Raw genomic sequence first — 15,529 nt, forward strand, 5'->3', positions numbered from 1 at the left:
GGTCTTCTGGCTCGCGGCTGCTCATGAAGTTTCAGATATGGTGTCAGATGTACCTTCACCTGCCAGCTTGACTGGGGCCGAGGGTTCCACGTACAGGCGGGCGCACTCACGTGGTTGGCCAGTTGGTGCCGACACCAGAGGGACGCCTCAGTTCATCTCCGTGTGGGCCTCTCCACGAGTTCTTCGGAGTGCCCACAACGTAGTGACCAGCTTCCCCCAGAGCAGGTGATCCAAGGGACCGAGGCAGGAAAACGTTAAATGCCTTTTATGACCTCACTACACAAGTTTCATGCTGTCAACGCTGAACACAGACCTGACTCTGTTCGAGGGGACCACACAGGGGCACAGATATCAGAAGGTGAGGCTCACTGGCGGCTGGCTCTTTCCTTCACACCACACTGCTTTTCCAATATTGTACTGTCCTGATCAGCTTGGCCCTCTCATATTCTTAGGTCAGGTTCTTGAATGGAATGAATGAAAACTCTTTGGGATTTATGTCCCATTCCGGCACTTCTGAAATTTTAATGTGCCTACAAATTCCCCGGGCCTCTTGTTAAATCAGACTCTGACCCAGTTGGTTTAAAGGCAGCCTGAGATTCTGCATTCTGACCGGCTCCCCTATAATGCCTTTGCCTCTGGCTCTTCTTTTTTTTGTCTGAGAGGCAGATGGTTTGGGGAGAAGGAACCAGGGGAACCAGCCTATTTCGCTAAGTTGGTGGAGGGAAGGAGAGGTATGACGCGGATAAGAGCCCCTGCGTTATTAGGTAGGCAGTTCACTGCAGCTGTGAGCCTCTTCACAGTGAAGGTCAGGTTTCAGACAGCAACAGCTGGGTGCTCAAAATGGCTAGGTAATTAGCTTGCGGAGGTCGGGGCTGGGGGTGGGATGGAACACAAACAGTGCTTAAAATGAAACGTGTCAATGCATTATTCAGAGCTCAGATGCCCATTGGTGGATTCCTCATCCTCCTTTCTGGCCTCTCCCCTCTCCCTTTTATGCACACACATGAGCACTCAGGAAACCTCTGGACCCACAATATATATTTCCCTGAATAAACTGAAAATCAGAGCTGAAATCCCATAAGTGCTCCCACATTAAGCTGCTTTGCTGTGATCTAGAATGCTGGTCCAGGCACTCTGCCTTTCTTCTTGCCCACGGCAAACCTGCCCTGTGTCTTTCTACACATCAGTTAACAGGAGCTTATTAGACGGTAAGCTCGGCAAGGGGGGAGCTGTGTCTTTTTGTTCATCTCCCTCTATGTCATACCACACACATACGCATACATTATAAATGAATGGAGGAGTGAATAAACCATCCTAACATGAAAGGGAGACCTTGAAACTGGTGATGGAACACGGGGACCTCCAGATGGAGGTCGCTAGGGACCTTGGTGGGGACCTTGGGAAGGGGATCAAGTTTATCACCTACCACTTCCTTATCAGCCACGCCAGTCGTTAACTTAGAAGCTGTTTCCTGAGTACTTACTATGTGCCAAGCACGTCCACCATTAATCCTCCAACGGCCTGGGAGGAAGATAATTATCACCCCTGGTTTGCAAAGAGGAAACCAGGTGTATGAGATTTCCTTATACAGCTAGTAGGTGGTAGTTGTGGGGTCTGTCTCCAAATTATGGTGGTTTCGATCTGAAGCTGTTACTTGGTGCCCGCCATCGCAGGATAAGATGTCCAGAGAAGACAACAGAATGGCAGACTATCAAAGCTGGAAGGGCTCTCGACATTGAGTTCCTGTACTCACTCTGCGTCTGCCCTCGGTGCTGTGGGGGCTCCTGAGCTGCAAGAGTCCACACGTTAATGGGACGTGGATAGACATTGCAGTCATTAGCTGAGGCTGCCCATTAAATACCAACCAGTCCATGCGGGTCTGGTGGGCATGCCACATGTTTCAGCCACTTTGGGAGACAATGGGACACTTTGTAAGAAAGTTAAACACATCCACTTAACAAATGGCACAGCTATCACACTCCTGAGTATTTATGTGAGAGAAATGGAATGTATGTCCACATAAAGACCTGTACACCGACATTTGCAATACTTTTATTCATATTAGCAAAAAACTAGAAACAACCCAAGTGTGTGTCAGCTATTGAGTGGATAAACAAAGTGTCATATCCATGCAACGGATGGCAATAAGAAGGAGCAAGCTATTGATTTGATGAATTCAGTGATATGGATGGATCTTAAAAGTGTCACACTAAGTGAGAGAAGCCAGCCATGAAAGGCTACATGCTTTGTCATTTATGTGTGGGTCAGGAAATGGCAAAACTATAGGGACAGAAGTCAAGTCAGAAAAGCCTGGGGCCTGGGAAAGGGATTGACTGCAAAGGGGCATGAGGAAATGTGAGGGGGTGATGGAAATTTCCTGTGTCTTAATTGTGGCTCTAGTTATAAAACTGTAAACCTTTGTCAAACTCATCAAATTGTATAAAGGGGTTGAATTTTATTGTCTATAAGTTATACCTCAGTAAACATAACTTTAAAAAATATATCAGCCAGTCCACACCCACCATTTTCTAGATGGGAACACTTGGCCCACATGAGGAAATGACTTGCTACAGCAGATAGGAGTTGGGAATACAGGTTTCTTGGCCCCAGCCCTGAGGCTGTGAGCTGGAACCTTGGCCTCCTGTCTTACCACAGCACATTCTAGGTAGGCCAGGAGTGCTGATCCCCAGCTCTCAGTGCAGCACTGAGTGTGACTTTTAAAAAAACACCCTCTACTGTGCTACTCATCAGGCTGTTGACCTGCAATGGGCTGGAGGGCTCCTAATGAGAATAAAAAAAGTAAATTTGCATTTAGCCAGAATCCAAGAATATATAACTCCAATAATAAACCCCTATGTACATATTCCATTTCACTTTTTTAGGAAAGGGGGGAAAATGGCAAAACAGGATGTTAATGTATTTGGAATGGTGCCTTGTAGGACATCACCACCCAGTCAGTCCAGAAAGAACAAAATATCATGGAGATTTACACCAACATCTTGTTGCAGAGAGCAGGTGCAATTTGGAATGAAGCCAGTCCCGATTTTAGTTCCTAAATCTTTTCCTTTCTAGCGTCATGTCCTTGGGTAGCCACTTAATTTCTCTGTCTGCAAGATAGTGACCATAATTCCTACCTCACAAGGTTTTTATGATGTGTAAATCAGAGATTGGGAAATAGAACTCCAAGCCTGGGTGTGATGGACTTCTCTAGTACATTCATCACTGGGCCATGTGCTTTACATACGTTATCTGAAACTTTAACAGCCACGATCCCCATTGTGGAGATGATCACCTGATGGTAAATTATCTGCCAGCAATTAGACCACCTGGCCAGAACCACTGGGCTGTGTGTAGATTGCAGTGAATGATGGTGGATCCGAATTGAGCCCTGTTTATAAAATAATTGGGTAGGGAGATTGGGAAGAAGTGAAATTCTGCTTCTTAGTTTGAAAGAAAGCATTATTATTGTTATTATTATTTGCTTTTTAAGAAAGAATGGGAAAACAATTGAGCTAAAATAAGGGCCCTGAGTGAGTGTTTAACTCCCAATTGAAGAGAAGGTGTCTTCCCCGGTCTCAACTTCACTTAGCCTCCTCTCTTTGTCCGGGAGAAATACCCCAACAGCCCAAGAGACCTTGTGCTATTTAGGGCCCAGCTAAAACCAGGGAGCCAAGGAGACTTTCCATCTACCCCTCAGCAGCCTGACCCTCTGCAGACATTCTCTGAACTCTCAAACCCTGCCTGTCTTCTGAGATTCAGAAGCTGGCTTAAGACTTAACTGAATAGGGTTGATTTTATTATCTTGTTTGTTTTTCTTCTTTGATAGCTGGAATAACATACCAAGTAAGTTTTCCATCTTTGTTTAAAAATCTTTCTCAGTCTGTCACACAGCCAGTATCAGCCTAGATTTACAAAACACCAACTAGTTTTAATAACCTAAGACAACTAGGAAAATACCAACTGGCAAACTTACCAAAGACCATAGAATTGGATGTTTAAATTCCTCCATTATGTGCTTCATGTGCCTGGACTCAGCCTTCCTTTTCTTTCTTTTTTTTTTTTTTTTAAAGATTTTATTTATTTATTAGACAGAGAGAGAGCACAAGCAGGGGGGAGCAGTGGAGAGAGAGGAAGAAGCAGATGCCCTACTGAGCAGAGAGCCCAACATGGGGCTCAGTCCCAGGACCCTGGGATCATGACCTGAGCCGAAGGCAGACACTTAACCAACTAAGCCACCAGGCACCCTTCAGTTTTCCTTTTCCAACCATTGTCTCCCAGTATGACGTGGCCAGTTAGACATATAGATCCTAGTGCATCCTATCAAGAATGGTGTACCGTTTTCATGTCATGGATATTATACACAAAGGGCATAATTTGAGCTGAAAGTAAGCATACTGGGTTCCAGTAGATAGAGAATATGATCAGTGTTAAATCTGTACATGGGGTGAAAAGCACAGGATATTTTAGATACCGTAGATTTCTTTACTACCCAGGGCAGAGTTGTCTTCTTAAACAGTTAGGAGCCTGAGGACCGGAAAAACTATTGTCAAGGCTGGTGGTCAAAGTGGGAGACTGTAAAGACAGAATCCCAACACCAGCCCAGAGCTGTTTCCACTAGCCCACCCCATGTTCCTTTTGTGTTGGTTATTTAATAAATTCATTTCACAACCCGCAGAGCACAGTAGGAAACAATGCAATTACTGAACCATAGGAACACAGCTGCCAACATCTTGTGGATTCAGAATTGTCCAAACACTTCCATGTGGGGGCGGGATTGATGCAATTTGCTGGTTCAACAGTTGACATTGATAAATTGGAGTTTCATTTCCTCAGCCTTCTGTTGGAGGTGCTAATGAGCATTGAAAGGCTAGAGAAACAGAGGAGGGAGACAAGGGAGAATCTTGCCTGATCTACATACTAAGTAATTGAGCCTGCATGATGTAGACTAGACACCGCTAGGTAATAGGTGGACTTGCTGAAGGCAGTAATAAAGGCCAAATAAAGTTAGCGCCGTGAAATTTTTTTTAATTATTTAAGTTCCACTTGCAGATTGTGTGGGCTGGTATCCTCACTTATTAGAGAGAATGTTTGGTTTTCCTAATATTCTTTTGCATGTTTCCGGAAATATTCTATTTCACGGGGCACTATGCCAAGATTACTTGGCTTCTGGAAAATGAGGGGGTTGGACCAGATGATCTCTGAGGTCCCTTCCATGCTCCATTTTTTTTACTTCCTTGGCAAGAGAATTTGCCCAGAATGAATTGCATTCCCCTACACACATATTTATCCAGGCCTCTGTTTTCCCATTCATTTGCTTCTTCATTCAAAAAAGCATTCGGGATACTTACGATGTGCCAGTTACAGTGCAAGGAATTAGTAATAAAGTGGGAAGTGGGCCAGGGTACTAGGCCCCTTCTCGCATGAGTTTATATTGTAACAGGGAGACAAGGAAGTACGTAGAGCGGGTCAGGGACATGCTGGGAGTACACACGGCAGTATCCAAGCACACAGGAGGGTCCCTAAGCTGGACATTTTCACAGAAAGCTATTTGGAGCATGTAATATTTTAAAATATTTTATTTATTTATTTATTTATTTGATAGAGTGAGAGAGAGAGAGAGCAGTGGGAAGGGGTAGAGGGAGAAGCAGGCTCCCTGCTGAGCAGGGAACCCGACGTGGGGCTCGATCCCAGGACCCTGGGATCATGACCTGAGCCGAAGGCAGACGCTTAACTGACTGAGCCACCCAGGCCCCCTGGAGCATGTAATATTTTAAGTTGCCCCTTGAAATAAGAAGATGAAGATTGGGAGGAAGACGTGTTTGGATGGACTTTTTTCTGTGCCCTTCCCAGGACTTTGTGAGCATCTTTTCTAGAAGGGGATTATAGGAATGTCCTAAAACACAGGAGGCATGGCTTGATGTGGGAACACAAAGTAGGGAGAAAAAAAAAGTGATTTTTGGAGAAGGGATGGCAAAAGGTAACAAAGTGCTGATGCTTTTAAAAGATTAAAAATTGTAAATGACAGTCTTAAAAATATTTATTTTATAATTTCCTCCTTAAATATAGTCTGTGTACTACAATTGAATTCGATCACATCTTTACGAACATCAGCTATTTTAATCAAATTGTTAGAGTTGAAAATCCTTTATACATTGTCTCTTCTCATTTTATACACAGCAGTTACTGTCCAGAAAACTTAATTGCTTTTTTTCCCCCGAATTCAGATAGTTTAATAGCAGAAGTAGCTCTAGAAGTCACCCCACAAAGCCAAACCACCTTCTTTTTTCAAAGGTTAACTCAAGATATTACCTCTTCTAGAAGGCTTTCTCCCATACGCTACTCTTTCCCACTTTGCTAACAAACTCCAACTGTAAACTTTCCCTCATAGTTTTTGCCAAGTTATTTGAAGTCTTACTACACTTCCTGATATTCTTTAGTAATTTATTTTTTCTTCTTTAATCCAACAAATGTCCACTGAACTTTTACACCTAGGGCCTTAGGTACCAAGGAACATTGTTCTTGCACTGAGCAAGCTTGCAGTCTGAGGGAAGATGGATGACATGGTTTTGTAGGATGAACTCTTAAGTTCTTCCTTTGGGATTTAAGTCCCTTGGTGATCTGACCCTATTCTGACTGTCCAGGATTCTCTTGATGAAACTGGGTGTATTGCCAACACAAGACATTGCTGCTTGCACTCCCAGAGTTCCCGCAGAAACGAAACATGTCAGCATAGAGAGGAGGTACAGTGATTTTTGTCTTTTTTGCACCAAAAATCAGTAGGCTGACTGTGGCATACCCTTCTAGCAGAAATATTTCTGTTACTATTTCCACGATTTTTATATTTTCTCATCCTCTTACTCTGTTAATTTATTCAAAGCCAGAAATCAATTTGAATAAAGTGGGTTGGCATGAGTCCTGGCCTTTCAAAATTAACCTCTTATATATATGATTTTGTATCATCTTGAAGTCCAAGCCAGCCATGAATAATCTTTTTCCTTCTCTTCAGCTCTTAGTCAGAAGAGTAGATTTATCTTGGAGAAATGCATTTTGTTAAGCTGTGAGGAGATGCAGTTAGGCATTCTCCAGCTGCAAGTAATTTTAGAGATTATCAGACATTTACTCAATGTTTTTAAAGCCAACTGGATCCATTTTTTTTTGTATGGCATTAATTAATATTAAAGCTGTTCTAAGCAGAATTTCTTTGCAGGTAATCTTGATTTTCTTTATTTTAAATGTGCTTGTTAAGGCCACCTATAAATAAACCAGAGCTCCGAATATTCAGTGTGAAAATAATATGCATAAAAATGCAGATTCAACTTTGAACAACTCCTCTACTAGCTTATAAATGTGTCAGAAATCTACCATATTATATTACCATATTCTATCACCTCTGTTTAGTAGAAACTGTAGAAGTCGAATGTCAGCTGATTGTTGGCATTAGTATGTTGGTCAGGCTGTCCCATAAAGGATTTATGTTTGTACACTTATAGTGCATTTCACCACCTCTGTGGTAAACCAGGGTATCAGAGCACAGGTTGAAGAATTTGGAAACCTTGATCTAATAATTATGACTCCAGTGCTCACTAGCTTTGTGAGTTTCCTCTACTCTTGGTGCCTCTTGGGCAGTCACTTCTCATGAATGCTAAATGAAGTGGTTAGGGAAGTTCTAAGGACTCTTGCACTTTTGAGATGGATGAATGTGAGCAATGGAATGTTTCCATTTTGCACACAGAGAAGGAAAAGCCCTGAAAGATAACTGGAGAGTCACCAGCTCAATAGGAATGGCCAGACTCTTCCAGCTGGCTTGGTGCTCCTCATCCCTTTGGACCTCATGCTGCCCTCACAGCCACCCTGGTAACACCTACGGGATTGTACTTTACTGTTTACAAAGCCTGGTCATTGATGTTTGCTCCTATGTCTGTTAGGATAACATCTAGGTGGGTATTTAAAAGTGTGAGAGTAGTAAAGTCAGTTGGCAAAATCCCATTTTAATAGTCCACCATGCAATCAAAATTGGGGTCCTGTATACCTTTTCTATTGAGTCTTATTTTGGGGAGAAACCAATAATTAAAGTGAAGCAGTGGAAGCCACTCTCCACGGTTCTTCTTCTCAACTACATTTAGAAACAGCTCCTATTAAGAATGAAGAATTTAAGCAGATTCCCCACTCCCTATTTTCCTTTGGATTAATACCATCAAGCTTGTTTGGGGCATGTGTAATTAGCATCTATTGGCTTGCTAGTAACAATGTCTCTTGGTAGCCTCACATTTAGCAGTATGATGGGTATGTATTCATTTGTTTAGAATCAAATTACATGTTTTATTTTTTTCAAGATTTTATTTATTTGAGAGAGAGCGAGGATAAGCAGGGAGAGCAGCAGAGGGAGAGGGAGAAGCAGGCTCCCCACTGAGCAGGGAGCCTGATGCAGGACTTGATCCCAGGATCCTGGGATCATGATCTGAGCCGAAGGCAGACGCCTAAATACTGAGCCACCCAGGCACCCCTCAAATTACATATTTTATGTAAAAACATTCCAAGTAGTGCCTAGGTTCCCAAGTGCCATGTTACCTCCATTTGCAGCTGGACTATAGTACTAGTCTGACCAGCTTGTGTTTGGGGAGTGGGAGTTGGTACTGCAAGGAGGGGGAGGGAAAGAAGGGAGCAGTTTGGAAATTGACAAGAGTCATCTCCCTGGCACCCCGTGTTGCAGCCTCCCTGTCTCTAACTTCTGTCCTCAGAGCCCTGCAGTACTCTGATGCCCTACCATGGTACTTTGTTAATAGACAGATCACTCCGTCCGCTCTGAATCAGAACTCCCATTCGGGCAGGGCAGGTGGTCTCCACTCTCCATTGCAGTGAGAAGGTCGCACTCTGATTGACTGAACACATTTATACTAAGGGGTACATGGTAATTCGAGCCTTAACTCCCAAGAAGCAATTTTCCATTTTCTTTTTGTAATTGTGAAAATGAACATAATTGGTAGAATTTCTGGCAAGAGGAGAGGGAAAAGACAAAAAATTTTGGCCTGAAAGTCTGTCTCCTGGTTCAACTTCCCTTGTCTGCCCCCAGCTTTCCCGGTTTCTTTCATTTCTGGACCCCTTAGTGTTTGAAAGCTTCAGTTACTTGGCCCTCTCCCCGGGCAGTAGCAGAGGGTGTGTTGTGAGGATGAGCTGGAGGAATGGGGAAAACAGATGTGGGGAGTCATCACGATTTACCCCTGTGACATCTGTAAGTTAATTTTGTCTTTTAAGTCATGTACCTGGGTTCAAGGATCAGATCTATAGGCTATGTAACTTTGGGCGATTATTTAATGTCAGAGCGTCCATTTCTTCACACTATCTGGGGGCATCACAAAGATTAATACAGAAACAACCTTTGGCCTGAAGTAGATGCTCAGTAAATGGGTTATTAGGACCCAGCGGTGGTTAGATAGTGGCATTAGCAATATCTGGAAGGCGCAGCATTGGACATTTCAGATAAGTGGTTTGTTATTTCAGATGTTGCTATATGAAGGGTGCCTAATGTCAGAGACCCTTCTGACTGTTTTAAATCAATTTCTGGGAACAGAAACCGGTGGTGAAGCTGCATGCCATGCGGGTAGCCCAGGGGTTGGTACCTCCAGATGTGTGCAGATGAAGCCAGCTAGGCGGCCCCCAGGAGGGGCGGCTGAGAAGCCCGGGGCAGGATGCTGGAGGAGAGCTCACGCCCAGCCTGAGCAACCCCTGGGACCACACACTTTCTTCGGCAGGCCTTCATCGTCTGTCTGAGGCAAGAATCAATACTAGAAGGAGAAGGTGCCAGATCGTTCATTGCCCAGAGACTGTCTGTAAATCCAACGCCTGCTATTTTCTCTCTAACTGCTCTAAAGAAACTTCCACACACGTCTTTTCCCTGCAACACGGAGACTCACCTCTAGACTTTAAAAGGACTTTGGAAAGGTCTGAAATTACCTTTTGGGTTGTTAGGAGTTGTTATTTCAAGGGAATTAAAGATGTATTCTGTTCTATTCTGCTAAGTTATATCAGCACTCAGAATGTCTTCGTTTCCTTTTTCTTTTCACGTGTTCCTTAGTATGCATGAATTGGAGAGAAATCGTCTGTCTGGAGGGCCTGTGTGTTTGCCTCTGCATGGATCCAGGAGGCATGTGCTTTACACCTGCTCGCTCTGCCTTTCCCTCCACTCAGGAACACAGCACCCTTTTTCTGCCTGGACTCCTGGGAGTCAGAAAGAACAGTAAAGACCATCAGTCTGACCACCTCACTTGGTAGTGAGGACACGGACCAGAGAGGAGAAGTGACGTCCTCCTAGAGAGCATCAGCACCTCGGGAGTATCAGGTGTCTGGCTTCGCATTCGGAACTCTTTGGGGATCCATGGCTTCTCTTCTGTCCTGAGCACTGGCTGCGGGGCTGGAGGGTCCACCCTGCATGCTGCCTGCACTTCTGCAAGCTCCTGACCTGCCTCGCAGGGTCTGTGAAGGGGGAGAAATAGTCAAATGAGCTAGTAAAGTTGGCAAAAAGTGAAGTCTTTTTTAGACAGCTTTAGAATGATTAGAGCCGGGAATTGGGAGCCCCCCCAACAGCGTTCTGTATAGAGTAGATCTTTTGTAAGCACTGATTTATTTTTCTGCTGAAGGCCAGCCTCAGGCAGAATTGGGAAATAGCCAGCTGGATATGATGCAGGGATTTTCAAACCTTCTTTCCCTCTCTTTTAAAGCTGCAGTACTCTTACTTCAAATAGAGGCGGCAGAGGAGGCCCCATATGTAAAACAAAAAAAGGTGGCTGAAGTAGGGATGGGAGGCCCAGGTTCTGCCCTTGGGTGCAGGGAACTTCCTTACATTGCTCAACACCCCCAACCTCCAAGTCCTTCAGGACTCCGAGGGAGGCCTGCCCCCACCTCTCTTTTTATCCTTTTTTCCCTTCCCCTTGTCTATGCTGCTTTCCCTTAGATGTCCCCTCCCTCTTCGGAAGCCCAGAGGCCTCTGGCACTGGCACTCTCCAGACACGCTCAGCTCTCCAGGAAAACTGAGTCACTTGTATTCTAGTGGCAGACCGGGGCAGCTCTGTCGTCCCCGGGAGCATTTCCTTCGGCACTGCTGGAGTCTAGCAGAACAGTTCCATCCCGGCCTCTCTGAGTTTTAGTTCCTTGAAAACTGGCCGAGTAATTGACATGCAAGGGAATTGTATTGAGGGACTTGGTAATGGTTCCTTTCTTAGGAACAGCAGTCTGACTTCTGTGCCTGTTGAGTACTAGTCTAAACATTTATGTAACAATGCAGTTACAGAATAAGGAGCATTCCTTAAAATCCTCGCATGCTGCCGAATTGCGTTCCAGAAGTGACAGGGCTTGTGTGCTGATCACTCAAAACCTATTTGACTTTGTGACCAGGGCATTCACAAAAGCAATAACAATACTGAAAAATAAATAACACTCCAATATAGGACTCTACCTTGAAAAGAAAAAGGTTGAAGGCTTGACAAAGAGCATTTTAGGGGGAAAAAAAAAAGTTGTTGAATTTTGGAGACAAAGATAAAATGCCCTGAAATCATAAATAGAAAAGAAAAGCATTTCCATGACAGATCACATTCCAGCCTGAGTGAAGAGGAATGTGAGTATCATTCTCTCTGCTGGATGCTACATTCTGCTGTTGTTTGAGCATGTTTTGTTTAGTGGCTATTCCTTGGTTGTACAAAATATTAACATTCTTGGAAAATTGCGTATGAACCTAACACTACTTTCATTGTGCAGACATAATGTGAGTCCTGTACAAGCTAGTTCATGTTACAGTGACACATTCTGTATCCAGACAGACTGTTCTAGGGCTCAGGAGCTCACCCCTCTGCAGTGAACTCAAGGACAGAGGTGGTGAATAAGGCTCCACCCCTGTCCTCAAAAACCTCATGATCTTGTGTGAGACACGGAAATGAACTCAAAGAGCTGCAATGCCAGTCACACCGTAAATCTCATGAAATTTTATATCAGGTGAATCAAAAGGCTGTGCAAAGAGAGGAAAGAATATGTCTGTGGGGATGGGGGGGTGAGGAGGCAAAAGCTCATAGAAGGAGTAGAAGTGGCAGGATTTCACCAGGCAAAGATAGAGGGCAAAAAGAAGAGAATGAGCAAAGCCTTGGGAGCCGGAAAGCACAGGACATACTGGGGGGACTGGAATGGTTTGGGGGCTTCACTTTGGGGCTGGAGCCACGAGGAACATAAGGGAACAGTAGGAGGAGGTTGAAATAGAGCCTGGCCTCTGAATGTCGGAGGCCTTGACAGGGACGGGAGCACCATCAAAGAATTTTGAGCAGGTGAATGATATGCTTAGAGCTGTCCTGTAAGAAGCTCCTTTTGGCAGGTTATGCTGCATGATGGTGCTGGGGAGTAGGATCCAATTAAGAAGTAGTCCCTGTGAGAGATGTGAGGGCCTGAGCTGCACAGTGACGATGACACACAGTGGCAGTGGGGTGTATGGGGAGGGCACAATGCAAGACATTTTAGAGCAGAATCTCAAGCATTGATCAACTGAGTGGATGGTATAGGGCTTTAGTACCTCTCCAGTGATGACATTTACTGTTATCATAATGATAGCTAGTGTGGAGCCTGATTTTGGAATGTTGGAGAGCTCTTGCTGAGGGCCGGCAGGGGCTAGGGCACACCTGGGTTCTGTGACAGGTTAATACTGAAGTGTGAGCAAAGCTCATGCCCCTCAGGTTACTGCTGGGTGATCCATGCCAGCTTCTGGTGTTCCCTGTATTGAGACCTGCCCGGAGCCCCAGTCCCTGCTCATGTTCTGACCATAGACCCATGCATTTTTAGATTTGAAAGACCTTAGAGATCATTTTTTTTTTTAAGATTTTATTTATTTATTTGACAGAGAGAGAGATAGCGAGAGCAGGAACACAAGCAGGGGGAGTGGGAAGGGGAGAAGCAGGCTTCCCACCGAGCAGGGAGCCCGATGTGGGACTCGATCCCGGGACCCTGGGATCATGACCTGAGCCGAAGACAGACGCTTAACGACTGAGCCACGCAGGCGCCCCCTTAGAGATCATTTTTAAAACCTTTGCTGGTTGGAAAACTATGGCCCAGAAAGGTCAAGTGTGTATCCAGAGTAGGTCAGAGGCCAAACCCAGAATAGAACCTAGGACTGTCACTCACTAATTTTTAGAAAACCTCTTAAGTAATGGCTGTGTATTAGCATTTTCCAGGGAAACAGAAACCAATAGAATATAAAAGGAGATTTATTATGAGGAATTGGCTCATGCAATTATGGAGGCTGAGAAGCCCCACTAACTGTCACCTACAAGCTGGCAGCCCAGGAAAGCTGGTGGTGTGATTTGGCAATTTGCTTTGAAGGCCTGAGAACGAGGAGGAGTCTATGATGTAAACCCTAGTTCAAGGATGGGAAAAGATACAATGAGATGCCTCAGCTTGAGCAGTAGGCAGAGAAAAGGGGCAAATTCCTCCCTCCTCTACCGTTTTTTTTTTTTTTTTTTTTTTTTGTCCATGCCCACCCACACTGGAAGAGGCAATCTACTTTAGTGAGCCCAGTTCAAATGCTAATCTCATCTAGAAATGCCCTCACAGACACACACAGAAACACTCAACCAGAAATCTGGGCATTCCATGATGTTCTCAGGTTGACAAGGCAAATTTATTGTCCTATGCTGTTTGGAATTGTTTATCATGATACTTTTTTTTTTTTTTAAGATTTTATTTATTTATTTGACAGAGACAGAGACAGCGAGAGCAGAAACACAAGCAGGGGGAGTGGGAGAGGGAGAAGCAGGCTTCCTGCTGAGCCGGGAGCCCGATGTGGGACTCGATCCCAGGACCCTGGGATCGTGACCTGAGCCGAAGGCAGTCGCTCAACCAACTGAGCCACCCAGGCGCCCATGATACTTTGTTCTTACAGAGGATTTTCTAACTTTTCAAAGTTTTAATTTACCTGTTTCTTTTTTGACCCTCATTTGGCCTCATTGGTGAACAGACATTGTTCCTTTCACAAGTGAGCAAGGTGTGACAGGTAATGACATTCCCCATCACTTGGGGAATTAATGGAAGATCCAGAACTAGAGCCTAGGTTTCTTATGATTCCCTTCTCTTTCCCACAGTTGGATTGTAAATTCTGTGGCTGTGCTAAACCACTGGTTCTCAAAGTGTGGTCCTGGACAACAGCTTCAGAATCACTTGCGAGCTTCCTAGAAATGCAAATTCTTGAGCCCTGCACTAGACCAATGAAGCAGGAACTCTGGGGGCCAAGGTCCAGCAATCTATGTCTTAATAACTTCTCCAGATGATTCTCTATGCTGGTTAGAAAACCACTGTAGTGGGCGCCTAGGTGGCTCAGTTGGCTAAGTGTCTGTCTTCAGCTCAGGTCATGATTCCAGGATCCCTTGGGATCGAGTCCCGCATTGGACTCCCTACTTTCGAGGAGCCTGCTTCTCCCTCTCCCTCTGCCTGCCACTCCCCCTGCTTGTGCTTGCTCGCTCGCTCTCTGTCAAATAAATAAAAAATTTTTAAAAAAAGGAAAAAGAAAACCACTGTGGTAACAAGACAGAATCTATTCAGTATCTGTGATTTCACTATCTTCTGCTTGTATATCAAAGTCATCAGAGAACAGAAAAGATGGTATTAAGCTAAAACTGACCATAAAAATTAGTACATCTGTCTTTTTCTCTTCCATTTCCCTCCCACCCGCCCTACCTAGTCCCTTCCTCCATCATCCTACCAACCAAGTACATTGTGGTAACTTTTCATTTAAAGTGTATTCTGTTCCTTACAAAGCTGCCAGAGTTTATCATGAGCTTTCATTCATTCAACCCACCTTACCTGACACTTACAAAGCATGGGGAAACGAATCAAAAGAAAAGAACAAGGAGGGAGGGAGATGGTTGAATAGATAGACAAATACTGTTATATTTCTTTTTTAAAAAGTGTCACATGCTCAACTAAGACCAATGTTCTTTATTGACCTAGAGAAGTGTGAACATACGCAATTTTAAAGAGAAAATTCCATTTTCTCAACGTCTGCAAAACCGTATTGAAAGCTTTTTGAAACTTTGTCTCCACCAAGCCTCATAATAGCCTTGTGAAAGAAGTGGTAGTATCCTCATTAAAAAAAAAAAAAAAAATGAGGAAACTATAAAGTTTCAGAAAGTCAAGTAACTTACCCGAGTGTCATATAGCTAATAAATCATGAAGCAAGTGTTCACATTCAAGTTTTCTGTATCCTAAATTCATAATCTCTCTGTCACGTCAGCCACATTATCTCTTAGGCATCTTTCTTTTCCATGTGCCTTTTTCACCCCAAAGCTAAGGAATTTTGTCAGTGGATGTGTGACATCCCACCACTTGAACAGGCTTGCCGCAAACAGCATGTGGGCATTTTGGGTTCATCAGTGAGTAGTACTGTTCTGAAACCCAAATCCATTTATGACTCACTTTGAAATCATCTCAGTAAAATCAAGTGTGAATTAAAAATTATATCCAATCTATCCAATCTTCAGGCCTTTTTCTTCTTACTTTTTTGGTT

General features: G+C 44.1%; 1 protein-coding gene across 4 annotated transcripts in view; it reads left to right on the top strand.

Annotated features, from left to right (window-relative positions):
- The window catches only part of MB21D2 (Mab-21 domain containing 2), a 117,944-nt gene that overhangs the window by 82,245 nt on the left and 20,170 nt on the right, over nucleotides 1–15,529 (top strand). Inside the window, exon 2 of one of the 4 annotated variants that reach the window (XM_045903149.3) lies at nucleotides 10,073–10,336. The exons of 2 other annotated variants lie outside the window; for them this stretch is intronic. The gene's annotated coding sequence lies outside the window, so the exon portion shown is untranslated. The remainder of the gene's footprint in view (nucleotides 1–10,072; nucleotides 10,337–15,529) is intronic. One more of the 4 variants, XM_064580979.1, reaches the window with a different exon arrangement.

Source organism: Mirounga angustirostris, unplaced genomic scaffold, assembly GCF_029215605.1.
Source record: "Mirounga angustirostris isolate CCGP_5_RB_7025 unplaced genomic scaffold, mMirAng1.0.hap1 SCAF_1, whole genome shotgun sequence".
In the NCBI taxonomy this organism is placed as follows: domain Eukaryota; kingdom Metazoa; phylum Chordata; class Mammalia; order Carnivora; family Phocidae; genus Mirounga; species Mirounga angustirostris.